The 14,631-nt window shown below is 36.3% G+C and overlaps 1 protein-coding gene and 1 long non-coding RNA gene across 7 annotated transcripts in view; one reads left to right on the top strand and one right to left on the bottom strand.

The window, feature by feature from the left end:
* LOC137857922 (uncharacterized) overlaps nucleotides 1–14,631 on the top strand; it is a 236,476-nt gene that overhangs the window by 112,813 nt on the left and 109,032 nt on the right. For all 3 annotated transcript variants that reach the window (XR_011097381.1, XR_011097380.1, XR_011097379.1), the window contains exon 4: nucleotides 5,530–5,637. This is a non-coding gene — a long non-coding RNA (uncharacterized lncRNA). The remainder of the gene's footprint in view (nucleotides 1–5,529; nucleotides 5,638–14,631) is intronic.
* The window catches only part of SYT9 (synaptotagmin 9), a 66,217-nt gene that overhangs the window by 39,019 nt on the left and 12,567 nt on the right, over nucleotides 1–14,631 (bottom strand). The gene's annotated exons all lie outside the window — the stretch shown is intronic.

Here is a 14,631-nt window from a genome sequence, read left to right as displayed (position 1 = left end):
TACAAACAAGGCATAATAAAAAGAAAATTTGCCATGCCTGTGTATACACAACTACATTAAGTTCTGTCCATGTTCCCATGCCTCCAACTTGCTGCTTTTGGTTATTTTCTTATTCTCTCTGAATACATACTTTGCACTGTCACTGTTGATATGTAAAATTACTATATACATGTGGTCATGTAATAGCCAGCAAAAAGTAATTAGAATAATCTGGGAGAAAAAAAAAAAAAAAAAAGAAAGAAAGAAAGTAGCAAAAGAGATGACACCAGTTTTAAAGATGCCAAGCTGGACTGTTAAGTACTCTGTGTGGAACATGGCGTGGAGTTGGTTTAAATGGCTCTATTTCATTTATTGTACAGAATCAACTTGTGTGCTACATTTGCAGGACAGAAAATGTAGCTGGAGACAAAGAATATAAGATTTTCTAAAAGCCATTTGAAACTTGAGACATGGTTGTAACTTGTTAGCTGTAAGGGGAAGCTGGTGATTTGCTGGGTGGGAAAGAAATATCTGAGGTATATGTGTTTATACTCTAAATTCATATGAATATCAGGCCTGTTAAGTCCTTCCTATTGTGATAACTGGGTAGTTTTACTTTGTGACAGTACCAGTTCCCATGACTCCAGTCAAAATAACTGTAATGCACATTTCTACACACCCACAGAACATATTAGTTACATGTTAGAACATATTATCATATTAGAAAATATTAGTGCCTGGGGTTATGCAAGAATTTAACTTCTTGTCTAGTCATAGAAAGTTATTGGTCACTTTTGGAAAGTACCGTATGTGTTCGCTTACTGGCAGAATGAAAGTTTTTAATAGAGAAATGAATGATGAAGAATGAATAAAGAACAACCCTGTTTTCTAGTAGGAATTTTTGGACAAATTGTATGTGTTAAAAATTATGAAAATGTCAGGATTTGCAGAAAATTGTCATGAATAAATCATTAGAGCACACATTAATCTTGACTGTTACGCCCCTATGAATAATAATAAAGTCAAATTGCCATTTATTTCTGTCTTAGATAGCCAGAAGCAGGAAGTACCCAGGTTACATAAGAAGAGCAAACAGCTTATTTGAACCATATCAATAAGCTTACAATTCCATTATAGTCCTTGAAAGACCAACAAGTTGCAATAAATACTCAAGAACCATTTGAGAGCGTTAAAAGAAGTGACACATAAGCATTTCATTTCCCACTTGTATAGAACTGTACAGTAATACTGTGTGAAGTGCTCAAAAAAAAAAAAAAAAGGTTATGGAGATGTGTTAACAATACAAATGCAAAAACAAGTAGCAACAGTTTCTGCAATTTTTTAACAAATTCCTTTGAACTCTGATTGCCCTTATGTCACAATCTTTCCAGGGGGAAAAAAAAGTACTTACCAAATGCCTCATTAAATTACTTTTTTTTTTTTCTTCCCCTGGAAAAATTTGTGGAATTAAATAATATGATTGTATTTTCACAGAACTAGCCATAATGATGAATAGGAGTTTGAGTGGCTTAGGTAGTTGTAGAACAAGATGTGTACTTTTTTTTTTTTTCCTAGCATCACTTTTCTTTTCTATAGGAAACACTGAATTTCATATACCATTTCATCTTTGGCTACTTGCCCCTTGCATTTTCTCATCCACACTGGAAACCATTAGCCTCTCTAATTTGGAGTAAGTTAAAAAAAAAGTCTGTCTATTTTTCAACCTTAATTTTTTTTTTTTTTTTTTTTTTTTGGGGGGGGGGATAGGTGGAGGCGGTAGGGAATAAATATAATAAATATATAAAGAATAAGAGGAAAATATTACTCTTCTGTGTAATTTATGTAAAATAAAAGTGCACACTTTTCTTTAAAATCAGATTACTCAATGAAAATAAAGTCAACTATTCTGTTAACTTTCCTTTCCAGAATCAACTACTCTAAGCTTATATTATGGGAGTTTGGCACATCACAGTGGTTCAATATTTACAACCCTCACTTTGTATTTAAGGAAGTGCCAAAATTCACATCATTTCTGTACACTGGCAGATCATAAAATGCTTGCCAGAAGTGTTGACACATCACAATGCATTTCAGGAAAGCCGTCTGCATAGGTTGATATGGGTAAAGAGGAAACATTATTAATCTTGACCTTCATGAACCTAATGAGATGTTTATAGCTGGTTTTAAGTTTGGATGGTCCTTATTTTTTTCCTGAATTACTGCACTCTCATCTTTACATAGGATGTAGAATGGAAAGATAGTTCAAAATACTCCACACTCTTCTGGCCAGGACTTTGTGTCAAGTGACTGTCCTGGACTTGTTACACACTATTCTCCCTGAAAAGTAAAATATCACAAAACACTAGCATCTTTAGCTGATTATTTAGCCTGATTTGTCTCTTAGCAGGAAGTTGTTGGCATAAAGGGAAATAAATACAGTTTTGAGAGCATTTATCCCTCTCAGATGAAGAGCCAGATGCACTGAAATGCTCACACTGGCTTTTTAAAAGGCATTTCAGAGTATCATTGTGAATGTATTGTATCTGTTGTTCCTTGTAAACTTAGGATACCCATTTTATACAGTGAAGATTTTGGGCCTGATCCATAAATATTAGGATATGATGATAACTTTATCAACTGGGATATTTACTACTTGGAAAAATGACAAATCAGTAATTTAATATTAGATCACGTTTCCTATCAATTTATTATTAGAAATATACTGAATATATTAATTTTCAATCCTTACTCATCTTCATCTCCAGAGAACAAAAGAAACAAATTTAGGGCGTCTACAGACTGCTACTAGTGGATAATTCTGGAAATCCAGTCTGTCTGGAATCCTGTCTTTCCAAACAGCAAATTTTCTAAGAGAAAACTGTAGAACAGATGTGAAAACAGAGAAATTAAGAGCAGCAACTGGAGAAAAACAAGAAAAATCTAAAGTGAAACAGCTTGTAAATTGTAATGGCCAAAGAGAATAGAATTAAGAAGCAGATTTGAACAACACTTAGCATTCAGGCTGCTCTTCTGTTTCTTCATTCCTAGGAAGTGATCACTTTAATGTTGAGATGCTCTTGGAAGCTTTCCTAATTTTCATAAATCCAAAGGAAAATATCAATATATATATCTTTTTCTTTTTCTTTTCTCCAAAGCACATAGTTAAGAATGCATGCTTTGAGTAAGAACTGAACATATCTGTATCTCTGCTTCACTGAGTGTAATTGTACATTCATGCAAGACATTCTTTATATTAAAAGAAATCTGTAAAAAGGAATTGCTAGAAACAACTCTTTGAAGTTTTCTTATGAAGTAGACAATTTCATGTTGTAGTTACTCAGTTGTGAATGTAAAATTGAAACCGGACAACTTAAGGGTTTTTTCTTCTTGCCTTTAACTAGTTTTATGGTGAGGAAATCTGATATACTGTAATTATGATTAACAAAGCAAATATCATACAGTGCAGTAGTGAGAGATACCCTCCCGTCCTGGATTATTGGCCCACGCTGATCACTATTTGTTACAGAGAGTAAAGCACTGGAGTATTACCCTGCTGTCCCAGCGAGCATACCCAAACTGGGTTATAGAAATGAACTCATTGAATTTTTGACATTGGTAAGGGAAGGTGGTGATCTTTCTGCCCCACAGTTATTTTCAGAGGATTGTCGGTATTCTTACTCTGATCATGCAGGAGGTGCCCAAACATGAGGCTTTCTTGCTGATCAGTAAGCTGGCAGGCAGCTTGTGCTGTACTGTAGCTGGCTGTATGGATAAACTTGGGCTTTACTCTCTCTACTGTTGCTAATCTAAACATTTTTAAAAGTTGCAATAGCTAAAAACAAAAATAAAATTGGGAAAATAAAAACTTAGAACAGTGCATTTCAGCATTCATCTACTGTCCAACCAGTGAAGTAACCACAGGATTGCTGCTCTCTGAATTCTAGACATCAGTGTGAGCTCACAGAGGTGATGTGAACTGTTGCCAGTGACTGTTGAAGATGAATATATTCACATGCCCCTAAGATTCTTGACTAAAACTGGGCAGAGTTATACCTGGAGAAATATGGCCATACCACAGAACCAAAGGGGCCCGGTAAATGAATCAGTTACTCTGACAGGTCAGGTGTTACTGAGAACTCATTCAGGGGGAAAACAAATCTTTTGAGGGGGACAGATGGGGGACAAAGGACAAAGATAGCAGCTAGATATAATCTTACATATTGTTAACCCTGTCCATCCCTTGTGCCTTCCTGCCAAAAATACCCATTGCTGTTTTCTCTAGATAAAAAACAAAACAAAATTAAAAAAACAGATTAGGATAATATATAAATGCCCAAGAACAGTATCAATAACTAGCTCGTTAAGGCGAGACATTCTGGCAGCTGTCAAGATTAAGATGCTTTGGCTTTCGTGGATAAACAGCTTGTTTTTGCCCTCACACCTGCATGGAAAAAGGAGCACATTGTGTAACAAACACAATCCTTCAGAAAGGACTGATCAGTCAGAAGTTAATTTGATTTTCATTCATCTTGACATAAAGGTCAAGATACTAACACTTCAGGATTTCAGGGTATTAATGCTGATTGTAACTTAACAGAATACATTAATTTTGCATGAGGTTTCAAAAGCTGCAAGGGACCTCACAGTGCATTTAACTCCTAAGAAAAGCAGAAAGTGATTTTATTTTAGATATTTAAGAAACACTGTAAGTCTTTTGGCACAAAGAAGGAAACATCCACTTTTGAGCACCCAAGACTCTAAGGTTACTGGAAGAATCAAAAGCTTTTATGTTTTATACAAAAAGTCATTTATAGCCATGACTGCATGTTCAACCCTATTTACCACTATCAACCACTGTGAACAAGCATGTTACTTCAATGCACCTAAAAAATGTTCAGCAATTAAAAAATTAGCACTTAATGTTTTAAAAGCATTCCAAAAGTTTTGATCTTGTTCCCTCAATGGTAGTGAGTGGGAGCAGTTCATACTTTTTCATACCCTTTCAAACACTGCAGCCTTGGGCAGCTGGCAACCACACCAGTTTATGTTGTTTCATATGTTCAAAGGCTTCTCCTTTGCTTTCTCTTCTCCCTCACTCCATCCCTCTCCCCTGACACACTCAGGTGTACATCCTACACACAAGATATATCAGCATGAGTGGAAAACTAAGGTTCTGAGTTAAGTGTATATTAAATTCATAGAAAGTGGCCGCTGACAGAAGGTTAATAAATGATGTTGCTTTTAGGGCTTTGGTGTTTAAGAAGAGTTACTAAATTCTGATGAGTAAAACAGATACGGCGACAACTCAGATCTGTAAAACTGGAACCACAGTTTTCTTCTGTGGCCTTGATCCTTTTTGACTGAGTTGTGATGAGTTGTGTGAGAAAACACTACTAAATACAAACTGTTCTCAGTGGTCATTCAGGTAGGAAAAGGTCATCGCTGATGACACATCACAGTGACCTCAGAAATACAAAAAATCTCCTGTGCAGAAAAAAGGAAAAAGGTGCAGACTGTAATTATACCTGTATTCTTCTGTATTTGCCCCAGGTCTCAGCTCAAGGAAACTCGAAACTCCTGAACTACTACTGCTATGTCCCATGCAGACTAACCTGGACATGCCTTAGCTGCAAGATGTGTACCACCTGCTGAGATACAGTAAGGAACTGTTTTTTAAACACTTACCAATTGTGAGTTGCTGCTGTTTAGCAGTACCATTCATTTATCTTATCTTTCTGAAGCTTGATTAAACTCTGGAAGATTAGTACATACTTCTGTTTGAAGCAGTGTTTTCAGAGAGCAAGAACCATCTCACTAAAATGCCCCTGCTCCAGATTCTGAATGTCCTGAATTCCCAAAGACTTTAGAGCTTTGCAATAGTAAGCTTTCTGGAGGACAGTTATAACTACCTTTATTTTGGCACTCCGCACCAAGTATACTGGATATAAACTCCAGTAAGCAGACTATCAGGAAAAGAGTTCTTTGTTTTTTAAGAACCATGCAAAGCCATACAATGTAGAACAAGGCAGTATTGCTAAATAACTTTTTCGTGTTTCTGGGATCAGTACAGATACAGAGCTTATTCAAAGCAGTTCAGAGTTATGCTGTAGGTGTACTGCTTCTCAACCTAAGGCTAGTGCTAGAGCTGTTGGCTCAGGTATTTTTTCAGGGAAGAAGTTAATTAGACATCGGGCTGATCCAATTCTTCTCTAATATAAACAACCCCATTTAAAATTTGTATTTTAAAGGTAGTTTTTGTTATTGACAATGGATTCTTAACATAAGAAAAAAAATAGTTTGTTCATTAAATGCTGAAGTGATATTTTACTGTGTTACTTTTGGAGGATCTTCTCTTATGATTGTTTTTTCATATAATACCAAAATACGTTATTTAGGTGCTCTCCTGTATCATTTTATTGAGGAAAATAGTTGACTTTTTTTTTCCCCATTTTTTCAACTTAATACTTCTTTGTTTTGTAATGGAATTACAACCTTAAGCACTTAACAAAAGTCTACAACTATACAATATTCTTGAACTTCTTTATGAAGCAATAATAAGAGCTCAATAGATGCAAATATCAGGAAAACATAAAATGAATTTAACACTCATCCTAGTCAAAGAGGAACTGCACACTAAACATCATACATTTCTTCCCCCAAAAGAAATCTTTAATCCTTGTTGGTACAAAAATAGATGAAAATGAGATTTTGACATTAACTAGAGCAAGGGGAATCACTGATGTCATTTACTCATGAATCAATTGCTATATTCTGACTGTTATACAAAAAAAAAAAAAAAAAAAAAAGTGGGAAATAAATTAGACTGAAAACTGAAAGAAGTTTGTAGTTTATTAACCTCTTGACTGTCCTAAGAATGTACTCTGAATGCTGCACTGAAGTCATATGTGTACAGTTTTTAACATGTCCTTATTAGAAAAGACAGAATTAGCGGAAATAGGTAATTGAATTTCTTTCAGCTTATAGAATGCATGCAGTCGTATTATATGTCTTTGTGAATTAAAATAACTAATTTCTCAGTTTTTATGGAAAATTTCCTTTTTCTGTAAATAACCTTAGGTAAAATATCAAATAATAGCTTTCTGTCTTTAACTAAGTATTAGTTTTGTCATTGCTGTTGGATAAGATTTTTTTTTTTAATCAAGTTCTTGACATTTGCTAGAAAGCATCAGAATTTTGCATGTGTTTTCTTTCTCTAAGCTTCTGAACATACATAGTTAAAGCCATTGGGAGTAAATCTGGACCTGACACATGTTAATGGAATGTAAACAGAGCAACAAAATTGTCTAGAAACCCTAATGGTTATTTGAAGAATTGTTTTTAGTGTTTTTCTACCCACATTACCATGTAGCTGGTAGAACAAAGCTGTTAAATTATTACAATGATTAAGCTGTTTATCACTAAATAGCTTTTCCCCCTCATTCTGTAAATGTCAAAGTTACCGAAATGTCTTTTTACAAATGAGCAATGGAAACCAAGAAGCAGCACAGTTGTCCAAGGTAAATTAGGTGAATCAGTCAAAAAATTGACAAGTGGGACCAGGATCTTCTCACTTCTGATTTTGAATCTAGCAATTATCCAGTTGCTTCTAGTAAAACAGTGTGAAACTAAATAGAAAGGGATGCACAAAGTTTAATAAACATTGCTTAGCACACAAGGGGGATTATGACCAGTAAACAGATGGTATGTCTTTTCCAAATAATCTTGTTATAAATGAGTTAAATAATTGAGTTCTGAGAAAGCTGTCATCTCTGCAAATGCACCTGCCTTCTGTTAGACAGTACCCATATTGGCACCACATGTAGTGTACGACTCACAAAATGAACACATTTTGAAGAAAAAAAGTGGTACAGGTTACTGGGAAGCTGTGTCAGGAATTCTGCAGCATAAAGCGATTGCTTAGTCTAAATTCTTAAGCTGAAAATAAAAGATACTTGATAGATCCCAAGAAGCCTGAAATACCATAAAAAGTGTTTATGATCAACATCTGTAATTAAAAAATAAAATAAAATAAAATAAAATAAAATAAAATAAAATAAAATAAAATAAAATAAAATAAAATAAAATAAAATAAAATAAAATAAAATAAATATTGGAAGATTGAAACAGAAAATCTAAGCAATGGTATTCATCAGCAATCCTACATTATTCCTACAGTAAAGATTGGAGTCTGCCATATTCCATGCAGTACAGCCCATCTTCCCAGGGCACATTCAGGTACATGGAACTGCAGCGACGTTAGCAGCCTCTTCTACTTTAGGATTTTGCACCTTTCAATCTTGCTGTGTTTGCTTCTAAAGCAAACTCTGCAGTAATCTTTTATTATCAACATGCTATTTTACACATTTATGTAAGAACATTAATCTGATAATTAATTGAATGGAAAATATCAAAATAATTAACTAAAATAAAAGCAAGCTCCAATATGTTTGATTGTGCTAAAAATCTACCCGTGATATTTAGGTTTGTTTTTCCACTTGCAATAGGTGAAACTAATATGAAGCAAATAATCACTGTTTCCATCCTGCATTTTGATAGAAGATATTTCTAATATTTTATACGTACCATTATTGTCATTATTTGTCATACTCAGACCCTTGGAGAGATTTTGTGACTGGTGCTTGAAGAAAGAGAATCTAGACTGGCTGTACTGGATTTGCATTTTCTTTAATTAAGTGAGTTTGGCTAGATCTGTGTCTTATCTCCTGGAATAATTTTCTCCATAAAATTAGGACAGCTAGTTTCTTAATACAAGGAACTAGAGTATCTTCTGCTTTACAAAAGACGGCAAGCCAATGTTTATGATTAGCTGTTCCTTGAACAACCCCACTAGGAAGTGAAAGGAGCAGGTACTGTTAGTCTGAACTCTCAAATCAGACCTGTGCTCCAAGGTACAAATCCTTGGCAGTACCAGGAGACAATGTAGCTCCCCATTCCTGGGAAGGAGATTCTTGCACATTCCTTTCCTTTCTGTAGGAAGGGCTTCACTGTTTTGCTGTCCTAGAGTGCTTCTTGGCAAAGCTTTTCCTTTTATTGAGGTTTCTAGACAGACCGTGTTCATTTTGGAGCTTTGGCTGTTTAAATAGAAGATATTGCCAGGCTAAACTGGCAGATGAATTCACGTATGCGGTTCAGTGCTTCTTCCGTCTTTTAACATTGAGTATGCAGAGAAAATACATTCCTTTCAAGAGCTGCTGTACAGTTCCATATGCAGGAAAAAAATTGCCCCTTCCTATAGACAGCATGAACAATTTGTTTCAGCATCCATAGCCCTTGTCTTCCTACATTATACAGGAGGTGCCCCCATGAGCAATTTAGCATTGGGATAGGGAAGGAGAAATATTCTTTTTGGTGCAGATTTGCCTTACATTTCTACCTGGGCTCCAGCAGTACTCAATTAAGCGAGACACACCATTGATGGGTGTGTTTGCAGTCGCTTTCCTTCTGTTGGGACCATGGGTGCAGCTAGGCTCCAGCACACGGCCCCGCCGCAGCCCCAGCTCTAGGCTCACCTGACACATGCCTGGGACTGGCCACTGCTCCAAATGTCTCTGCACAGTGGGGACACTCGGTCCTGTAGCCATGGTGGTGTGCAGTGCATCAGACTCCTCGCTTGGGCCACACAAGTTGATAATGTTGAGTTATCTGCAACGTCTCTACACACAAGTTATTCTCCCTGAAGTTAGTGAGATTTGCAATACAGGAGGACTATGAGTTTGGAACATGAACTACATTAAAGTCTTCATATTTTCCTGCTCTGAAAAAAAAAAACACTAAACACCTCACCACAAAGATCGCCTTGTTTTGAATTGTGTTTTTCTAAGCAATTAACTCCCTGCTTTTGAGATCCAAATAACAAAATAATAATGTATTGTACACTTTAGAATAAATACACTATAGCAATTACAGTTAATTGCATATGAGATTCTCAATGAGACCTTGGATAAAACAGAGGTGACAAGCAATTTAGCAGACTGTACTTTCAGTGCCAAAATCAATTAAGACATTCTAAATCCTGTAAACATTAATAGCAATTAGTAATCTGTATGTCACTCTGTGTCTTTGACTGATGTCCAGCATGTTCAGCCTTGTGTTTAGCTATGGGGAAGACTTGCTAGCAAGTATTTTAACTTACAGTCTACAGCACACATTTATTGAGAGAGAACAAAATATCTGCATTTATGTATGCTGCTGCTGGTGCCAGGGGCTCGAGACTATTTAGGCCAGCCTCTGGATGTCATTGATAGCATAAATACTGAATAAAAATTAATTACTAGGCAATACTAACTAAACCCAAATGAGTCTGGATATGAAGCAGCATTCCTAGCACTGAGCGTGTTATACAGTTTGGCTCACTATTAGATGACATTAGTAGCAGTGGATTAGAAATCCCTTTGGGGTTTTTCTGCAGTGAAATTCCACTAGTTGCAGTGTATCTTACTTCTTCTGAAACATGATTTCAAATGTATTAGGTTCACTCAAGCAATGAATAATAATAATAAAAAAGAGATAAATAACCTTAGCACAGAGAACAATAGTCATCACGGTATACAGCACAGCTTTTTTAAAGACTGGTTCAACTATAATCTTTCTGCAGTAGCCAGCTGCCTTAATAACACGGAGCTGCCTCCGTGTTATATGCCAGTCTCTCCAGGTTGGGGTACATAAACAAATGGGATATAGAGAAGGCACAACCAACTTTGCAGCATTCTTCAACATTTGGTTAGGTAAGGCATCCACCACTTCCCACTACTTACCATGGTCCCAAATGGCCAAAAAATAAAATTAAAAATAAACATAAAAAATCATACTTCCTGTAGCTTGATCATATTATGAAAAAAAAAAATGTGCATAAAACTATATTTAATAAACATTATTTTAAATCTCTTTAGAATCAGATTCTTGCATAGATTGCATAGATGATGTATTTCCTTTAAATTAATGCTAATTCCCATCCTTGGGCTGACAGCAACCTGTTTTTGCCTTTCTAATTTCCTGATGATTACCTTTCATGATGTAGATGTCTAATTTTTGCCAACAGTGTATGGCATTGCAGGGAAAAGTTGATCACACTTTTCTGTTTTTGTGAATTGTGAATTTATTGTCATTAGCATAGTTTTATTATTCAAGTAAGACAAAAGAGAATAAATGAAATAAAGAAGAGACCATTCAAATGCATCACTATAATACTAAGATCATAGAATCACAGAATGGTTTGATTTGGAAGTGATCTTAAAGATCATCTAGTTCCCACCTCAGAAAAGTAATTTGAAAAAAAGAAGCCATTTTCTATTTTATGCAACCACAAACTATAATGCTTGGATTTTAAAAAATACGTGAAGGGCTTGTACATCAAGCTCCCAGTATCAGTTTCACTCACGTATGTTTCTTTGAAAATTTTCCTCTCAAAGACAATTTTCAGTTAAAGTAGTACAACAGTCATGAGATGAGATTTAGTGCCTCTGTCTTAGCCAGTTTTGAAAGCTGATTTAGGGTACCATTAAGTTGTGCCCCTGAATAGCATAAAATCAGATAAATGTAGGGGAAGGGAATCATTTTTGAATGATTAAAATGTGAAATTTAAGAAAACAGAAAACATTTTGCTCATAAGGCTAAGATTTTCACTTAAAAACCTGACAACAAGGAAGAAAGAGAGAAAAAGAAAAGGAAGCCGAAGGAAAAAGGACTGTGTGCTTCAAAGAGCCGCTTGTTCCAAATGTCTGGACTAGTGGAAGTTTGGCTGTCAGCAGGTTGTTCAGCAGTGTTACAGAACTATGAGACAGTTTCTCTAGAGGACTTTCACATAAGTGGTAGGTGGTTCTTTATATGAGTTACTTTACCATCAGGTATACTACAAAAATTAATAAACAGATGTATATCCTTAAATGGAGACAGTAAAAATACATTGCTTAATCCCCAACATGGGCAAGGTGGGTCAATCTGGAGAAGGGGATGTTAAAAAGGCCTCTCCCTCCACAAAGCATAGTTTGTATTGTGTGTTTCGGCTACAATAATATGGAAGGGATTACTGTGATACTAATCCTTTCAGGTTTCCTTTCAAAAAGTAGCATGCTGAGATGTGCATTTGCAAATCTACCCAGGCCATGAAAGTAAATGTTTGAAAATCTGCGGCTTTTACAAAATGCTGAGATATGCAAAAGATAACTCCAAGTTACCCTGTTAGTTCTGTTGCATAGTCAGATACAAGCTAGAGTCTGTGGTGGGATTTAAGTCTGAAAACAGAAATCCAAGCCTGCAAACAGATATCATGAATAAATTCCATATCTAAACATTCAGATTAAACCCAGCACAGAAGCAGAGCTTTTGAAATCCTGCTTATGCTTTTATTTATTCCCATTTGAATGTGTATTCCGTCAAATCTCCGCGTCTCAATTATTGCTTCCTGGCTGATAACAGAGGCACATTTCTATTTGCTAACCTACACAAGAGGAAAATATATTCTGTTTATTATTTATAAGAGTAAAGTGCTGAGAGGTCTCATCAAAACACAGGCTCTTGTCTGTTCACTCTGAAAATACACAGAGTCCTATTCAGGAAGACTACTTTCCACCTAAGTCCTTGGGCCTAATGTTTTCTCTTGGCTGCTTTCTAGGCGGTTTTCTGCTCAGTGCTTTACTGACATCACACTTGAGACTTTCCTTGCTCTCCACTGATTGCAGGCAGGGGATTAGCTGGAGTTTTCACTGCATGTGAAAAAGACAACTGAAAGGGCAAAGAAAAAGCGGCACTGAGAGATTTCTCCAAGATGACACACCAAGAGACTGGCACAGCTCAGAAACGAGCTGTAGTTTCCAGTCTCCAACTAGTCATTTATCCAGTCAACTAAACCATGTTACTGCCTCTAATAACCATCACTGACTCAGACAAGTTTGTATTAATGTATTATAGAGCAATATTTGATACACAGGGATTTACAGCCAGACATCTCCTATACCCTTTTGTGTATTTGTAGTCCTCATTAGCTGTGGCTAAGTCATTCCATTACTTTGAACCAACCATGTCAGTATCATTCCATTAATTCATTTGCAGAGTCAGGAAAATACTCACTAAAAGCTTTTTCTTTTCTTTTTTTTCTTTCTTTTTTTTTCTTTTCTCTCCCAGAGATTAACTAATAGGTAAAATAATAAGCAATGTTTGGGTTATTACACTCATTAATATTTATCTCAGAAACACTTAAGGGCCTGGCACGTCTTTGCTGTAACTTCCTGGGAATGGCACTACTTGACACATTCCAAAAATGGGGGCTCTTCTTGTGACTTGAGGGCTAGTTATCCAACACCTCTGTATCTAATATTTTTTTTTCATTCCTGCCCTAAGAAAAAAAATAAATCTTTATTTAGTGTCAGCATTTGCCTATTATCAACCCTGGCACATTTGCAATGGATCCAAGATCTTCAGTGGACACAGGCACTGAGATAATGTTTCTTTTAACATCAGTTATGCTATGCTTGGCAGGCCTTCGAGTGTATTTAGTGCAATCATGTTGCAGGGTTCTGGGGCTGCTACAGAAAAGTAAGAATTTCTCCTCTTTTACAGCCTTAGATGTTTTATACTCTCTGGAGAATTGGACATGCATATTTCCTGGATGCAGCTGACTATTCTTGCTGCCATGTAATTCACTGTACCCCTTTACACATCTACTTTATCAAATTTAATTTGCTCACATATCTTTGAGATAGCATTTTAAGGCTCTAATTTTACAGCTTTCTGATCAGTTTTGCTTACTGAGAAAATGAAAAAGGGAATGCTAAACATACTAGGGCTTAACACAACAGCAATGAGAAAAGAAAACAGCAGAGTCTGTAGGGATTGCACAGCTTCTTTGCACCTCTATCTCCTATACAGCATCCATCGTATTGATATTGGTTGGGGTAAGAGAAAGGAGAACAGACAGCAAAAGAACAAAGGGAAGAGAGCGACAAATTCCTTTTTGTACACTGATAAATTCAACCTTTGCAAAAATATCTCACAAAGTCAGCAAGGCCATTCTGAGAGGAAATCCAGTGTGGGAGACGATTAGGGATGCTGCTCAAGACAAAAGGGCCTGGTGAAATAGAAGGCAGTGCTGATTTGTGGGTTTGAATTCCCTAATTCCCCTCCCCTCCTCCCTGGCTCTCATGATTCTGAATGAAACATTAATGCTGCTTCAGATGCTTCTTCCCTCCAAGGCCAATCAGCTGCTCGGCAGGGCGTGAAGCGGTTGTTCATCTGAACAGCTAACGAGGAAGTGGAAGGACAGAGCTAATTCTCAGGCTTTTCCAGCACTGCTGAAGCTCACATTTGCCTTGACACGTGGGGAATGACCTGAAGAGCCTCTCTCCACTTTGGAATAAGAGAAGTGGTACTGTATTAATTCTGAGTAAACAAGCCTGGCTTGTCAGAAGAGATAATTTTTCACTATACAACCATAAACATAGTTTTGAGATTGGAGTGGACACCTTGTCCTGCTTAGTACCATGGCAACAACTACCACTGGAAATCTTCCTCATAAGAGGGGTGCAGAAAAAAGGAGGTAAAGCAGCCAAACCATTGACAGTGTAAAATCCCCAGACTTCTGTTTTAACAGCACTTGTATTCCTTCTTCTCACAGTTTACAGAGCATTCAGAATGAGA

Source organism: Anas acuta, chromosome 5, assembly GCF_963932015.1.
Source record: "Anas acuta chromosome 5, bAnaAcu1.1, whole genome shotgun sequence".
NCBI classification, from domain to species: Eukaryota; Metazoa; Chordata; class Aves; order Anseriformes; family Anatidae; genus Anas; species Anas acuta.
This window is presented reverse-complemented; position numbering and strand designations above follow the sequence as displayed.